Consider the following 12,973-nt stretch of genomic DNA (forward strand, 5'->3'; position numbering starts at 1 on the left):
TACTCTCAGAGCTCAGCTCAGGCCTTGTACAGGTGTTCAGAGATTAACTGAGTGAGTGAGTGAACCCTCTTGTCCTTCATGTGTTATTGGTCTTCAGCTTACCAAGCTAAATGTCCTCAGGTTTCTGACACCCAGCACTAGGGCTACTTTCCCACAAAGAACCAGATGAATCTCAGTGTTGGCAGTGAAACTCCTGAGACTCCAGAGCCTTTACATCTGTTTTACTGTCAAGCCACATCTAGATGAGGCTGAAGAACTGGGATTTGTGAGCTGAGTGCAGGGAATAACAGTGAAATGTGTTTCAATCAGCAATATGGGTTTCAGACAAAACTACTGACCATCTGACCCCGGGCAAGTTCTCGAACCTCTCCATATCTTGGTTATCATCTGCAAATGGGTTCAGCAGTCTGACTTATTCTTTCCCTTGTGCAATGCCTAGCAGAGAGCTCACTTTTGGGTAGACCCATCACCAAGGGCAAAAGGGCCTCTTCTATATGTAATGAGTGAATCACTACTGCCATTTTGGAAGAGACGCAACCCCTCATAAATGTTCAATTAACAATCATAGGCCTAATCATATTCATCTTCAACTCCAGTCACACCTCATTTTAGGAGAGAAAATTTCTCCAAGTTGACTTTAATCCCCATTCTGGGTACAGCTGCTGACCAGGTACAAATTGGCCAATGACAGAGTTCTTTTGGTGCTAAAGGGCATCTTTAGTGTTCTCACAGATTCCCTGCTCTATTTACGCCATTCTCTGACCTATGTTCCCATAATATTTTCAGGAAGTTTAACACCTAGAGGAAAGGACAAGAAACATGAGTTGTTTCTGTTGTACCCATCAAGGGTTAAGTTTCTGAGGTTATCAGGACGGCATTAGCAGAACACACAGGGAACTGTTGAGAGGAAAATCCAGGCAGCCAAGTATTTTCTCAAGGTCTTGATATACCCAATAATCAGAAAGGAGCCCGGATGGAACCTCCTCCTCTGTACTGCTTGTCCATGGTATATGCTGAGAATTGTACTTTGCTCTAGTCAACAAGTTATTTTTGTGCATTCCTGAGTTTATCACTAATGGATGCTTTGTTTAAATTTCTCAATAATGCTGGGCGTGGTGGCACACGCTTGTAATCCCCACGCTTGGGAAGTAGAGACAGGAGGATCGCGCAGGTTCGAAGCCAGCCGCGCGTGCTGGGTTAGGAGACCCTGTTTCCAAATTTTAAAAATATATAAAATAGGTCTGGGAGTGTAGCCCGGAGGTAGAAGGGCTTCCAGGAACCCCAGTGCCACCAAAAAAATAAATAAATAAAATAAATAAATAAATAAACTTTTCAATAATAAACCGGGCGTGGTAACGCACGCTTGTAATCCCAGAGCTTGGGAGCCTGAGACAGGAGGATCGCACAGGTTCAAAGCCAGCCTCAGCTACTTAGTGAGGCTCTCAGCAACTTAGTGAGACCCTATTTCCAAATAAAGTATTTTTAAAAAATAGGTCTGGGAATATAGCCCAGAGGTAGAAAAACCCCTGGGCTCCATCCTCAGTACCACACACACACACACAAAAAAAATACTTGTAGTCCCAGCATTCAGGAGGCTGAGACAGGAGGGATCATGGCTTATGGACAACCTCAGCTACTTAGTGAAGTACTTTGCAACTCAGTGACCCTGTTTCAAAAATAAAAAAGGATACGGCTGGGAGTCTAGCTCGGAGGTAGAATGCCCCTGGGTTTCATCCCCAGTACTGCAAAAATAAATAAATAAATAAATAAATAAATAAATAAATAAATAAATAAATAAATAAGGCTTCTGAAGGGAGACTTGCAGAAGATCTCTACTCTTTCCCCCAGCTGTCCCTAAATGATTTCATTTGTTGACACCGAGTCTTTCATACAAGGACACAGATAAAGCCTGCAGTGTCAGCAGCAAGAAGTGTCTATGAGAAGTAGTACCCAAATAGAAAACATAAACTTCAAGTTTTGTTTGTGGAACTACCTTGCATCCCTTCAACTGCCAAGGTCACAACCAGTTGGAAGAGGAATTTCACAGTTGAGTAACAATAACAATGGGGAATAATTTGTCTCATATGCAACATTACTCTGCTTTGCTTTGCTGTTTGCTTAAATGGGGGAGCTCATATCAGTCAGCAGACTGTAAACGTTATTGGACTGGGTTATAGATGTGTGTCCTTGGTTTCCTGGTGAAGGAATAGTGGACCCAGAGCTGTGGGACCGGGTAGAGTTAGCTCTGAAAGCATACCAACACCAAAGGATGAAGGTACTCGTTACTGTTTTCTCTACTTCGGCTTTCATTAAGGCTTGCTTAGAATCTTTTCAAGAAACACGGGTAGTTACTAAGACGCTCCTCAATGTGAGATACGGTGTTTAGTTACACAGCCTTTGCTCCCACAAAACCAGTTGTGGGAGAAAATGAAAGCAAGAATAAGTATGCCTTTCCTCTTCCACCTACTGAACGGTCTCCTAAGAATCCTTTCAGAAATTATTTAACCCCTGTACTCCATTATGTACGGCCATTAAGAAAGGTCCAGATAAGGGTCAAGGTGGTGGAGATCTTTCAACAGATGTCTGCATACTCTATTGTTCAAGGTCCTGATCCAAATAATACACAACAAATGTTAACAAAACATGTTCCTTTGAATTTTAAATTGTTAAAAGCCCTCACTCACTCTTGGGTGACCCCTGCTTAAAATAGTGCTTGGCTTTTTTTTTTTTTTTTTTTTTATAAAGGCAGACTGCCACGTGCAGCGCCTCATTTGGATGTGTCTGGAGTCTTGGAAGCTTGACTGCCCTATGTTCTCCTACAATGGACCTTGAGAGCTTGTTTGGAGGTTCTGGCAGGGGAGCGCAGCTACTCGTATGCCCTTGACCGAAGACCGGTCATCCTGTATTGGAGGAAGGTCGTCCTCTTTGACCAAGCGTGCAGCTTCAGGAGGGGCGCACACGGAGCGGTGAGGGAGGAAGGGAACACCCATCTAGCTAGCCAGGTCAGCCCAATCAACCCTGGCGATCAATGGGGTGACAGGTGTTGCAGCTAGATTGCCCTCACATCTGTGTTTGGCTTTTATTTATTTATTTTTTTTTTTTTGCGGGTCTGGGGATGGAACCCAGGGGCATCTGACCTCCGAGCTACACCCCCTGCCCTATTTTTTATTCTTTATTTTGAAACCAGGTCTCACTGAGTTGCAGAGGGCCTCACTAAGTAGCTGAGGCTGTCCGCGAACCGTGATCCTCCAGGTCTCAGCCTCCCGAATGCTGGGATTACAAGCGTGCGCCACGACGCCCGGCTTTGTGTTTGGCTTTTAAAATATAATGAGAGATGGGTATTTCAGGCTTTAAAAATTTCTAACTCATGCTATCCCTAAATTTTTATCTCTGGAGTGCATATTAAATAAATACAAAACAAAAACTTAAAAAATGAAAAAAGAACTAGTTTGGGTTACCCGGTTTGGCCCTAATGTAAATTAAAAAATAAAGGCTTGTTCTAAAAAATAATTTAAAAATCTGAATATTGGGGTTTTCCTCTCCCTAAAAAATAAAGTGGTAATGTCTGATGTAAAGTCTTCTGCCTAAAGCAGTTGATTAGTACCAGCCTTAACTGGTGGACCCTGACCCAGACACCCCCTGCTATTAATAGGCTTCCATGTTTGTGTACTCTATTTTATAGTGAATTGCTCTTGGTGTTACAGGGCAAACTTCTGTAACAGAATGTATTGTGATATCTAAAACCTTAAATCTGATGTTATATTTAGTAACCTATCTATAAAAATAAAATGCCTGGCAAATTAAAGTTATATATTTTTTCTGTCTATATTTATATAGGTTTGTATGTGTAAGTGCATTGTCTATTGTCTATATGGTCCCAGAGTTGACTTATCAGTACTCATAAAATTAAAAAATAACTGATAACAAAAATGGATTCAAATATCTTTTAGTTCCTGACTTCAATTCTTAAAAAATAGGTTAATTTAAATTTGTTGATAAAAATAAAAGATGTTACTAAAGATTGTTAACATAGTTCTTTTTCCAGGATGCTTGCCAATCAGGAGTGAAGCTTTTTTTGTTAGATGTTTAGAGTAAAATGACCATTTTTATTTTTGTTTCTTTACATGAAAATGGCTTAAAATGTTAACTATGCTTATTTGATATCTGTTTCATAGATAATCTAAAACAATGATTAAAATGGGTAAACTAAATAAATACAAATAATAAGTTTTTATAAAAATGTCTGTCTTTAAAAATAATCTAATTGTGTATAAGGAAGTTAAAATGTTAAAGTATTCTTGTTTTTTTTCTCATCTGCAAAAGGCAATATATTTGAGTATATCAAATGTGTTTTTCACATATGTAAAAATAGCTTAAGATTACCTTGTTTAGACATTAACATAAATTACTGAGTTAAAATTTTAGTTAATATAAAGCTAAAAAGCTTTTAGGTTGTTTTGATTAACAATTGTCAAAAACATAAAATACCTAAAATTAATTTATCTAACTAAAAATTATTAAATATTTAACAATCTCGCTTTAAAGAGGCTATACATAAATTTTCTGGCATATAAGAAGCTCCCATATTATACAGTTTCCTTAAGATGCTAAATAATCTGCTTTATGCCTTCCCAGTTTACACATGGACTTGTTAACATGGTGACACATAAACTAAACAAAAACACTCCTAGCCGGGCGTGGTGGCTCACACTTGTAATCCCAGCATTCGGGAGGCTGAGACAGGAGGATTGAGGTTCACAGACAGCCTCAGCTACTTAGCAAGGCCCTCCACAACTTAGTGAGACCCTGTTTCAAAATAAAGAATAAAAAATAGGTCAGGGGGTGCAGCTCAGAGGTTGAATGCCCCTGGGTTCCATCCCCAGACCCGAAAAAAAAAAAAAAAAAAATCAAAACAAAACAAAACAAAAAAACACTCGTTATGACAAATAGTTTTAAAAGTTGGAAGACACAGGAAATTTAATTTAGACTATTTTAATTATTTATAAGGTATAAAAAAGATAAAAAATTTAAAAATTGGTAATGGCCAATTTTTAGTTCAAAGGTTAACATTTTAATAAACTAGGGTTTAAATAACAATAAAAATAAAAATTACATTGATAAAACATAACTTTTAAACTAATTTTTAATAATATTAAAAACAAAAATCATTTTTTGCTGGGTGTGGTGGTGCACGCTTGTAATATCAGCATTTGGGAGGCTGAGACCAGAGGATCATGGTTAACGGAGCGCCTCAACTACTTAGTAAGGCCCTCTACAACTCAGTGAGACCCTGTTTCAAAATAAAGAATAAAAAAATTGATCAGGGGGTGTAGCTCAGAGGTCAAATGCTTCTGGGTTCTATCCCCAGACCCGCAAAAAAAAAATTTTTTTAAATATAAAACAAACATTATTTTAATAAAAAAGTTATTTATAACCTCTTTGATTTTAACCTTTATAAAAATAGAATTCATCATTGTAATGCCAAAACACGTAAGCTAAAATTTCACATTACTTTTGTTCTTAACCTTTTTTTAAAATAGAATTCATCATTGTAATGCCAAAACACTTAAACTAAAATTTGACATTACTAAAAACAAGCCTCAACTGTTTTTACAGGGACATTCTATATCTACTCAGCATTCACTGTCTCCTCTCCACTTGCTCAAGACAGAGCTAAGCCCCATGGTATTCATGCTAATCACATTTATCAAACTGATATTACTCATTTTTCTCATTTTGGGAGATTATAATATATTGTTTTAGCCAGGCATGGTGGCGCATGCTTGTAATCCCAGCATTTGGGAGGCTGAGACCAGAGGATCGCGGTTTGCGGACAGCCTGAGCTATTTAGTGAGGCCCTCTGCAACTCAGTGAGACCTTTTTTCAAAATAAAGAATAAAAAATAGGACAGGGGGTGTAGCCTGAAGGTCAAATGCCCCTGGGTTCCATCCCCAGACCCACAAAAAATAAATAATAATAATAATAATAATAATAATAGTTTTAGTAAATACTAAGGTTCTTTTTATGCTACTCTTCATCCTATGGTAAATAAAAAATATTCAATATTGGCTTTCTGCTATAGTAATAATAGGATTGCCTTTACCTATCAAAACTGATAATAGACCAATATATTAGTAGTATATTTTTTTCAATGATTGGGATATAACTCATTCTACTAAAATACCATATAATGCTAGTAAAGCTATCATAAAAAGACAACATAAAACCCTTAAAATGTCTTTTTAAAATAAGGAGGGAAACAGATGTATACCTGTAATAATCTTACTCATACATATCTTATATTTTTTAAAATATTTGTCATGATGGCCTATGTACTTTTTAGAGGCATTCATCACCACTCTGAGCTGCAGTGGAAAGTCTTGGTACAGACACCAGATTCAGGCTCATGGAAAGGCCTTTTTGTTGTTCTATGTTGGAAAGGAGGCTCTGTTTGTATTGTTACAGATAATGGACTCCAATGGGTGGCATAAAATGGGTCAAGCTCTGGTCAGACCCAAAAAATGAAGAATCTGACATTCCAAATGAAGCGGATGTCTCTACAGCCATATCAAACACATCACAGAGCTAACCCACCGACAAGGCAATTTAAAAAGATGGATCAGACAGCCCAAAAACTTCTAAAAGAAAGGAGAACTCCAGCTACGGTTACTTATTTATATTTAGCTTACCTAGCAATTATATCACAACAAGCAAAGGATGTGAGTGCTTTTTCTGTTTGCATGTACCTTTGATCCCTTCCCATGGCTTCCTGGAACTATGCTTATTGGGCACATGTCATTAACCCTCCTTTGTTCTCTATACTAACTCGGTGGCATGCAGACCCCCCTTTGCTTCTAATGATTCTGACTGGACAGGAAGAACATGGATCCTACTCAGTGGGGCTTCCCCGGAATATCACCAATACCAAGACAATACCCCAATGACACTTCTTTTCAGCAGCTCAACATTTGCTTCACTACTTCTGATCATGTATCATGTGTGCAAATAAAGCCACAACCTTAGATTATAAGCAAAAGAAAAATAATCAACTAGCTAATCTCACCTTTGTCCTAGCATCTTCAGTTATCGTCTTCATTGATAAACAAGATAACTTGTCTGTCCCAGTACCACCATATCTGACATACAGGGACTGAAAACATAACAATATCCTATGCAATGGTCCCCGTGTTGGATGGAGGCTCCTCGGAGAAATAAAATATATAATGCTACCTTGCTGTATGGGGGACCACAAGGTCAATTAAAAAGTGGCAGCTGGATGTGGTGGCACACACTTGTAATCCCAGACTTGGGAGGCTGCGACAGGAGGGTCACAGGTTTGTAGCCAACTTCGACAACTTAGTGAGACCCTATTTCAAAATAAATAATAGAAAAATAGGACTGGAGGTGTAGCTTGGAGTTAGAATGCCCCTGGATTCCATCCCCAGTACCACAAAAAAGAGTGGCAATAAAATTTTTAAATGGTAAATATTCCAATCAATCTATTTTCTGGAGTGAACTGTCAGTTCCTTTTTACAATTTAAGAATGTAGAAGGACAAAGAAGTCCTCTGCATTCACATGGTGAAGGTTAACTCTTCCTTTTTTTTTTTTTTTTTGAGCAAAAGCTTTCTCGTGGTTATTAAATTTTATGAAAATTACTCTTTGACATTGATCAATAATGCTGATTCTATTATGATTTGTACTACTCATCCATATATATTGTTATGGGACTGTGTATCGCGTTATTGAAATGACTCATGTATAACATTACTGTCCCTTCCCTTATTGGTTTGCAGATTGTTCTAAATATTATAATGTAACTAATGATAATATATCCTTTGTTACAGTGTTAAAGACAAGAGCTGCAATTTGGCTCCCTGTGCAGCTTAATCACACTTGGCCTAAAGAACATAGTTTACACATTCTTTTACAAACTTGGTTTTTTTGTTTTGTTTTGTTTCAGTGCTAGAGATAGAACCCAGGGGCATTCTACCTCTGAGCTATATCCCAGCCCTATTTTTTATTCTTTATTTTAAAACAGGGTCTCACTGAGTTGCAAAGGGCCTCACTAAGTAGCTGAGGCTGGCCATGATCCTCCTGTCTCAGCCTCCCAAATGCTGGGATAACAAGCATGTGCCACCACACCCAGCTTCTTTTAAGAATGATTAGGCCTACAGGTTTCTAACTACCCTTAAAGATTTTCTATTTCAGCAGTTAGTACTATTGCTACAGCTACTTTAGCAACTGTCTCTTTAATAGATAACATCCATACGGCTAAAGCATTTAAAAAGTGTTCTTACAAATGTTACTAACAAATTAGAAATGCAAGTAGAAATTGATAGAATTATGGCTAGACTATAAGCTCTGGAATAGCTGTAGAGTGGTTAGGAGAACAAGCTGCCATGTTGCATGGTCACAGCTCTGTGATTGGCAGTTTACCAAACACTGTCACTGCTCTCTCATTTAATAATTCCTATGATAATGGGCAATCAGTAAAGGAATATTTACTTGGAGTTTCCAATACATCCCTCAATGACATTAGGTATTTATAAAACCAATTAAGACTATCAGTTGCAAAATATTCATACACAGTTCTCTCAATCTACCTTTCAATCTATTGAACAGGAGTTTCATTGATGAAGCTCCACTAACTGGTTCTCTGGAACAGCATTGAGACTTTGCATATTTTATGCCAGGGCTGGGTTTTACAGCAATGTATTAATTATACCACTTAGGATGTTACTGCTGTTATGATCTTAAAAAGACCTGTTGCAGTGTTTAATACGTGCTGCATTTTGTGGGACAATAAGGTGCAGTTGTATTTGCGATTTTCCTCCATTTTTATTTCTTTATGAAAAGAGATTTGGGGTTAGAATTTTTTAAGAGTATGTTCTTGAGTTAATATGAAGATGATTCATTTCAAAGTCGGGAAATGGCAAACATGCATCCTGGTTTGCAGAAAGAATTCTGTGAGCCTCGTGTGTAGCAGACATCTCTTCACCCTGACTCACATTCTCCTGGACCCCCAAACTGCCCTCTCTCATCACCATGTGCGCACAGTAGACCTCTTATAACTTTGTCCTCTGCTTGGCAGGCTTAGGAGCAACTGTCCAGGAATCTCACCAGCCAAAGCAGGGCAAGGTCTTCTCTCCCGACTGCCATACCAAGTTGTACTTCTGTTTCACATGTAAATGACCTTGGGCAGAATCTTGTACTTGAAAATACTATAAATGAGATGGTGTGAAGTAAACTCTGACTTGTGGATATAAAAAAAAAGTCCTGTTGCAGTGTGGATACCAGTTATTCTTGAGGAAGCTTGGCAAAAGACCCCTTCAGTGGCTTTCAGGCAAGAATTGTTAACACATTTTTGGGGGGTTTTTTGTTTGTTTATTTTGTGTGTGTGTGTGTGTGTGTGGTATGGGGGTGGAACCCAGATTTTACCTCTCAGACCTATTTTATATTTTATTTGGAAATAGGGTCTAAGTAGCTGAGGCTGGCTTTGAGCCTGTGTGATCCTCTGGTCTCAGCCTCCCAAGCGCTGGGATGACAAGTGTGCGCCACCACACCCAGCTTGTTAACATATTTTATCTGGTGGCTGTTGCTGGGATCATCACTCTTGCAAGCATCATCACATCCACGTCTACCGCTGCTACTGCTTTACACCAGACAGTACAAAATACTAAAATACTAAATATTTGCAAGAATTAAAAAAAAAAAAACACTTTACCAGGTCTTGAGCAAGATTCTTGGAGAAATTCAGCAACTCAAAGACTAATTTGAATTGGAGAACAATTACAAGGCTTGTGCATTATAATGACTATAATGTCATAATATTACTGGATATTATATAACTAAGGTTTCTTATAACAATGATATCAAATGGTCTCAGGTTAAAAATCATGTTAGGGTTAGACCCCTTTCACAGTGCTTCTCTGGATGTATAAAAATTAGTCACAGGCTTTAGCTACGGCTAATGCCAAAACCCCTATTTTTATTGATGCTGAAGTGTGGGAGTCTTGCAGACAGCATAGCTGACTTAAATCCTTTTAAATAGTTCTCAATTCATGTATGGGGGCTTTTGGAGATGGTAATACTTGGGGTATTCTTTCTTTCCACTGTATATAGATTGGATGAAAAATTAATGTTCCAAAAAGAAGAAAATCTGATGTTATTGTGCTCACACCAAGACAAAAAGGAGAAAATACTATCAGGTTTAAATTTCTGAGATCCATCTTAGCAGAACACACAGTGAGCTGTTGGAAGTATCTTCCCAAGGATATACCCAATAATCAGAAATGAGCCCAGATGGAACCCTGTCCTCTGCACTGCTGGGAACTGTATGTTGCTCTAGTTAAAAAGTTCTTTCGTGCATTCCTGAGTTTATCATTAACAGATGCTTTGTTTAAACTTCTCAATAAAGAGGCTTGAAGGAAGACTTGCAGATCTCTGCTCTTCACACCTACCAACTTGTTCTTGGGGGACCAGTGGTGGCCTCTCTGATTCAGTTGTGGCAGAGCTGTATCCAGCTGAGCTTGTTACTGTGACACTGTTGGTTGGTGGGCATGTTTTCACACTCAGGCCTGCTTCTCCTCAATAGTCAAAGACTGAGTGAGATGCGGGATATCTTAAAACTTAACTAGGCCTCAAGGTTTAAGCCCCAGCACCACACATACACAAAATCAACAACTTATGGCTTCAGGTTGGCAACAATATCAAAATTTAAAAATTGCTAGTAAATTTGTAATCACTCAATATACTATCCCTAAGTTTAAAAATAGGGTTAACTTTGTAAGTGGCTTTTAAATAATACCTGTTAAATATCCATTTTCTCCAAATCCCACCATATCCCACAATTTCATTAAAGGCTCAACTATTTTGTTTAGAATCCCTCTCTTGCACAAAAAGAGATGGGCCCAGGGGACAGTGAAAGCCCTTTCCTATGGTTTAACACCTACATAACACAAGTAGCTATTTACTGAACAATAATGTGCAAGGCATCTTACATATGTCGACTTAAGTCAAACTAATATGCACACTTTAAAAATAAGCAAATTTGGGGCTGGAGATATGGCTCAGTGGTACAGCATGAGGCCATGAGTTTGATCCCAGTATTGGGGAAAAAATTAACTAGAAAAAAGATAAGCAAACTCATGGAGATGCTAATTTGGCCCAAATCTCCCAGAACATGCATCTGAATCCAGTTCTCTCCATCTCCTACTAACCTGGCCACACTACCATCTGGAGCCAGACACTCCCCCTCCCCCTCCCTTTCTCATACGCCACCTAACTTCTCCACATCCCAAACACTGGCACATCGGCCTAAGTTCACATTCAAGACTTGAAGTGTTACACCTCCTCTCTACCCACTCCTTTTCTAATAGCCCCAACTAACTAGGAGCTTTGCCCTCCTCCTATTTCACCTATTGGTGTGCAATTCTGAGTTATGCTCTATTTAGCATATGCACATATCCATCATGGGCCCAGGCTGCAGCAGAAAGCAGATCTAATATTTCTCCTCTGCACCACCTGCAGTGCCCAGGTATGATGAAGTCTCTGTCTCCGCAGCACTTAGCCCTACAGTGATTAATGTGGCTCCCTCAGCTGTGGCATGAGGGGCTCAGCAAGCTGATGGGCTGCCAGGTCTCTGCAGTCAGCCCCATGTTCCCACTGGGAGCCGCTCCATCTCACACTAGGGAAGGGATTTACCAAGCATCTGTCATGTGCCAGGTATTGTGAGACACACTTTACAAATACTTTACTCGTTTCATTCTCTTAACAACCCCTACCTTATTGATGAGAAAAGTGGGTTCAAATAAATCACTGCTGGAGCCAGGATTCAAATCTGGAAGTGTGCAAATCTGAAATGTTATCTCTACTGCACTCCACTGTCAGAAGAAGAAAAGGGCACCCTCTTACCTATGTATTCATGTTTTTGAGTTTGCAATGCACGCTCTGCATCTCTGCCCCTTGCTATCAGGCTTACCCTTTAAGTCTGTGGGCTTTTTCCCTTCCAAAGAGGGTAGATTTCATTTCAAGGTCCTTCTTGTGGCTAAAAGCCTTAGGGGGTAGAATGTAAACAGGAAAGCTCACGGGCATACTTATCAGTCTGAGCCCATCCACACCTCACATCACACTCCAGTCCCCTGGCCTCCTCCTACATCCCCTCTGGTATCCCACATCTCATCTCCTTCAAGGGGAGCTGGGCCAGGCGTGGTGGCGCACACTTGTAATCCCCGCGCTTGGGAGGCGGAGACAGGAGGATCGCGCAGGTTCGAAGCCAGCAGCGCTGGCTTAAGAGACCCTGTTTCCAAATAAAAATGTAAAAATAGGTCTGGAGTGTATCCCAGAAGGGTTTCCAGGAACCCCAGTACCACCAAAAAGACAGGGGAAGCTTGGCTTGCATTGGACTTAGCTTGTTGAGTCTACCTAATTCTGGATCCTTGAATGTAACTGCCCCTGACAGGTCTCCAGTAGCCAATCCTTATCTACACACAGGACAGGGGAACAATCCACCAGGCACACACACACACACACACACCTCACACAAACTCAACATTTTGCATGTCTCATGGGTTTAATGCCATAGTGATGCCAGAACCTTGGCAGAAGAGATAATACTATAAAGTTCCTATTTCTTAGTAAGTCCAGTCAACACAGCATGGGTCACTGGTACAGCATATTCCAGACTTCCCCAGCTAACTGAAGTCCAGCACTTAGCTGACCTTACAACTTACTTCGGACCTGCTAGTGTGTAGAGTGGCAAATGCACATTCCTGGACTTACCAAACAATAAATGGCCAGGTGTTACAAGAATGGCATCCTTTAAGCTCTGCAGAACTAGAAAAATCTCTCGAACCATGGGGACCAGGATACATATTACTTCCCCAGGATGGAATCAAGTTTGAATAACCTCAAGTCCTCTAGGACTTCACAGCAAAACACAGATGGTGTCATTAAGATCTTGACAGTGAGCCT

The sequence above is a fragment of the Muscardinus avellanarius genome (genome assembly GCF_963383645.1).
Source record: "Muscardinus avellanarius genome assembly, chromosome: 1".
Taxonomy (NCBI): domain Eukaryota; kingdom Metazoa; phylum Chordata; class Mammalia; order Rodentia; family Gliridae; genus Muscardinus; species Muscardinus avellanarius.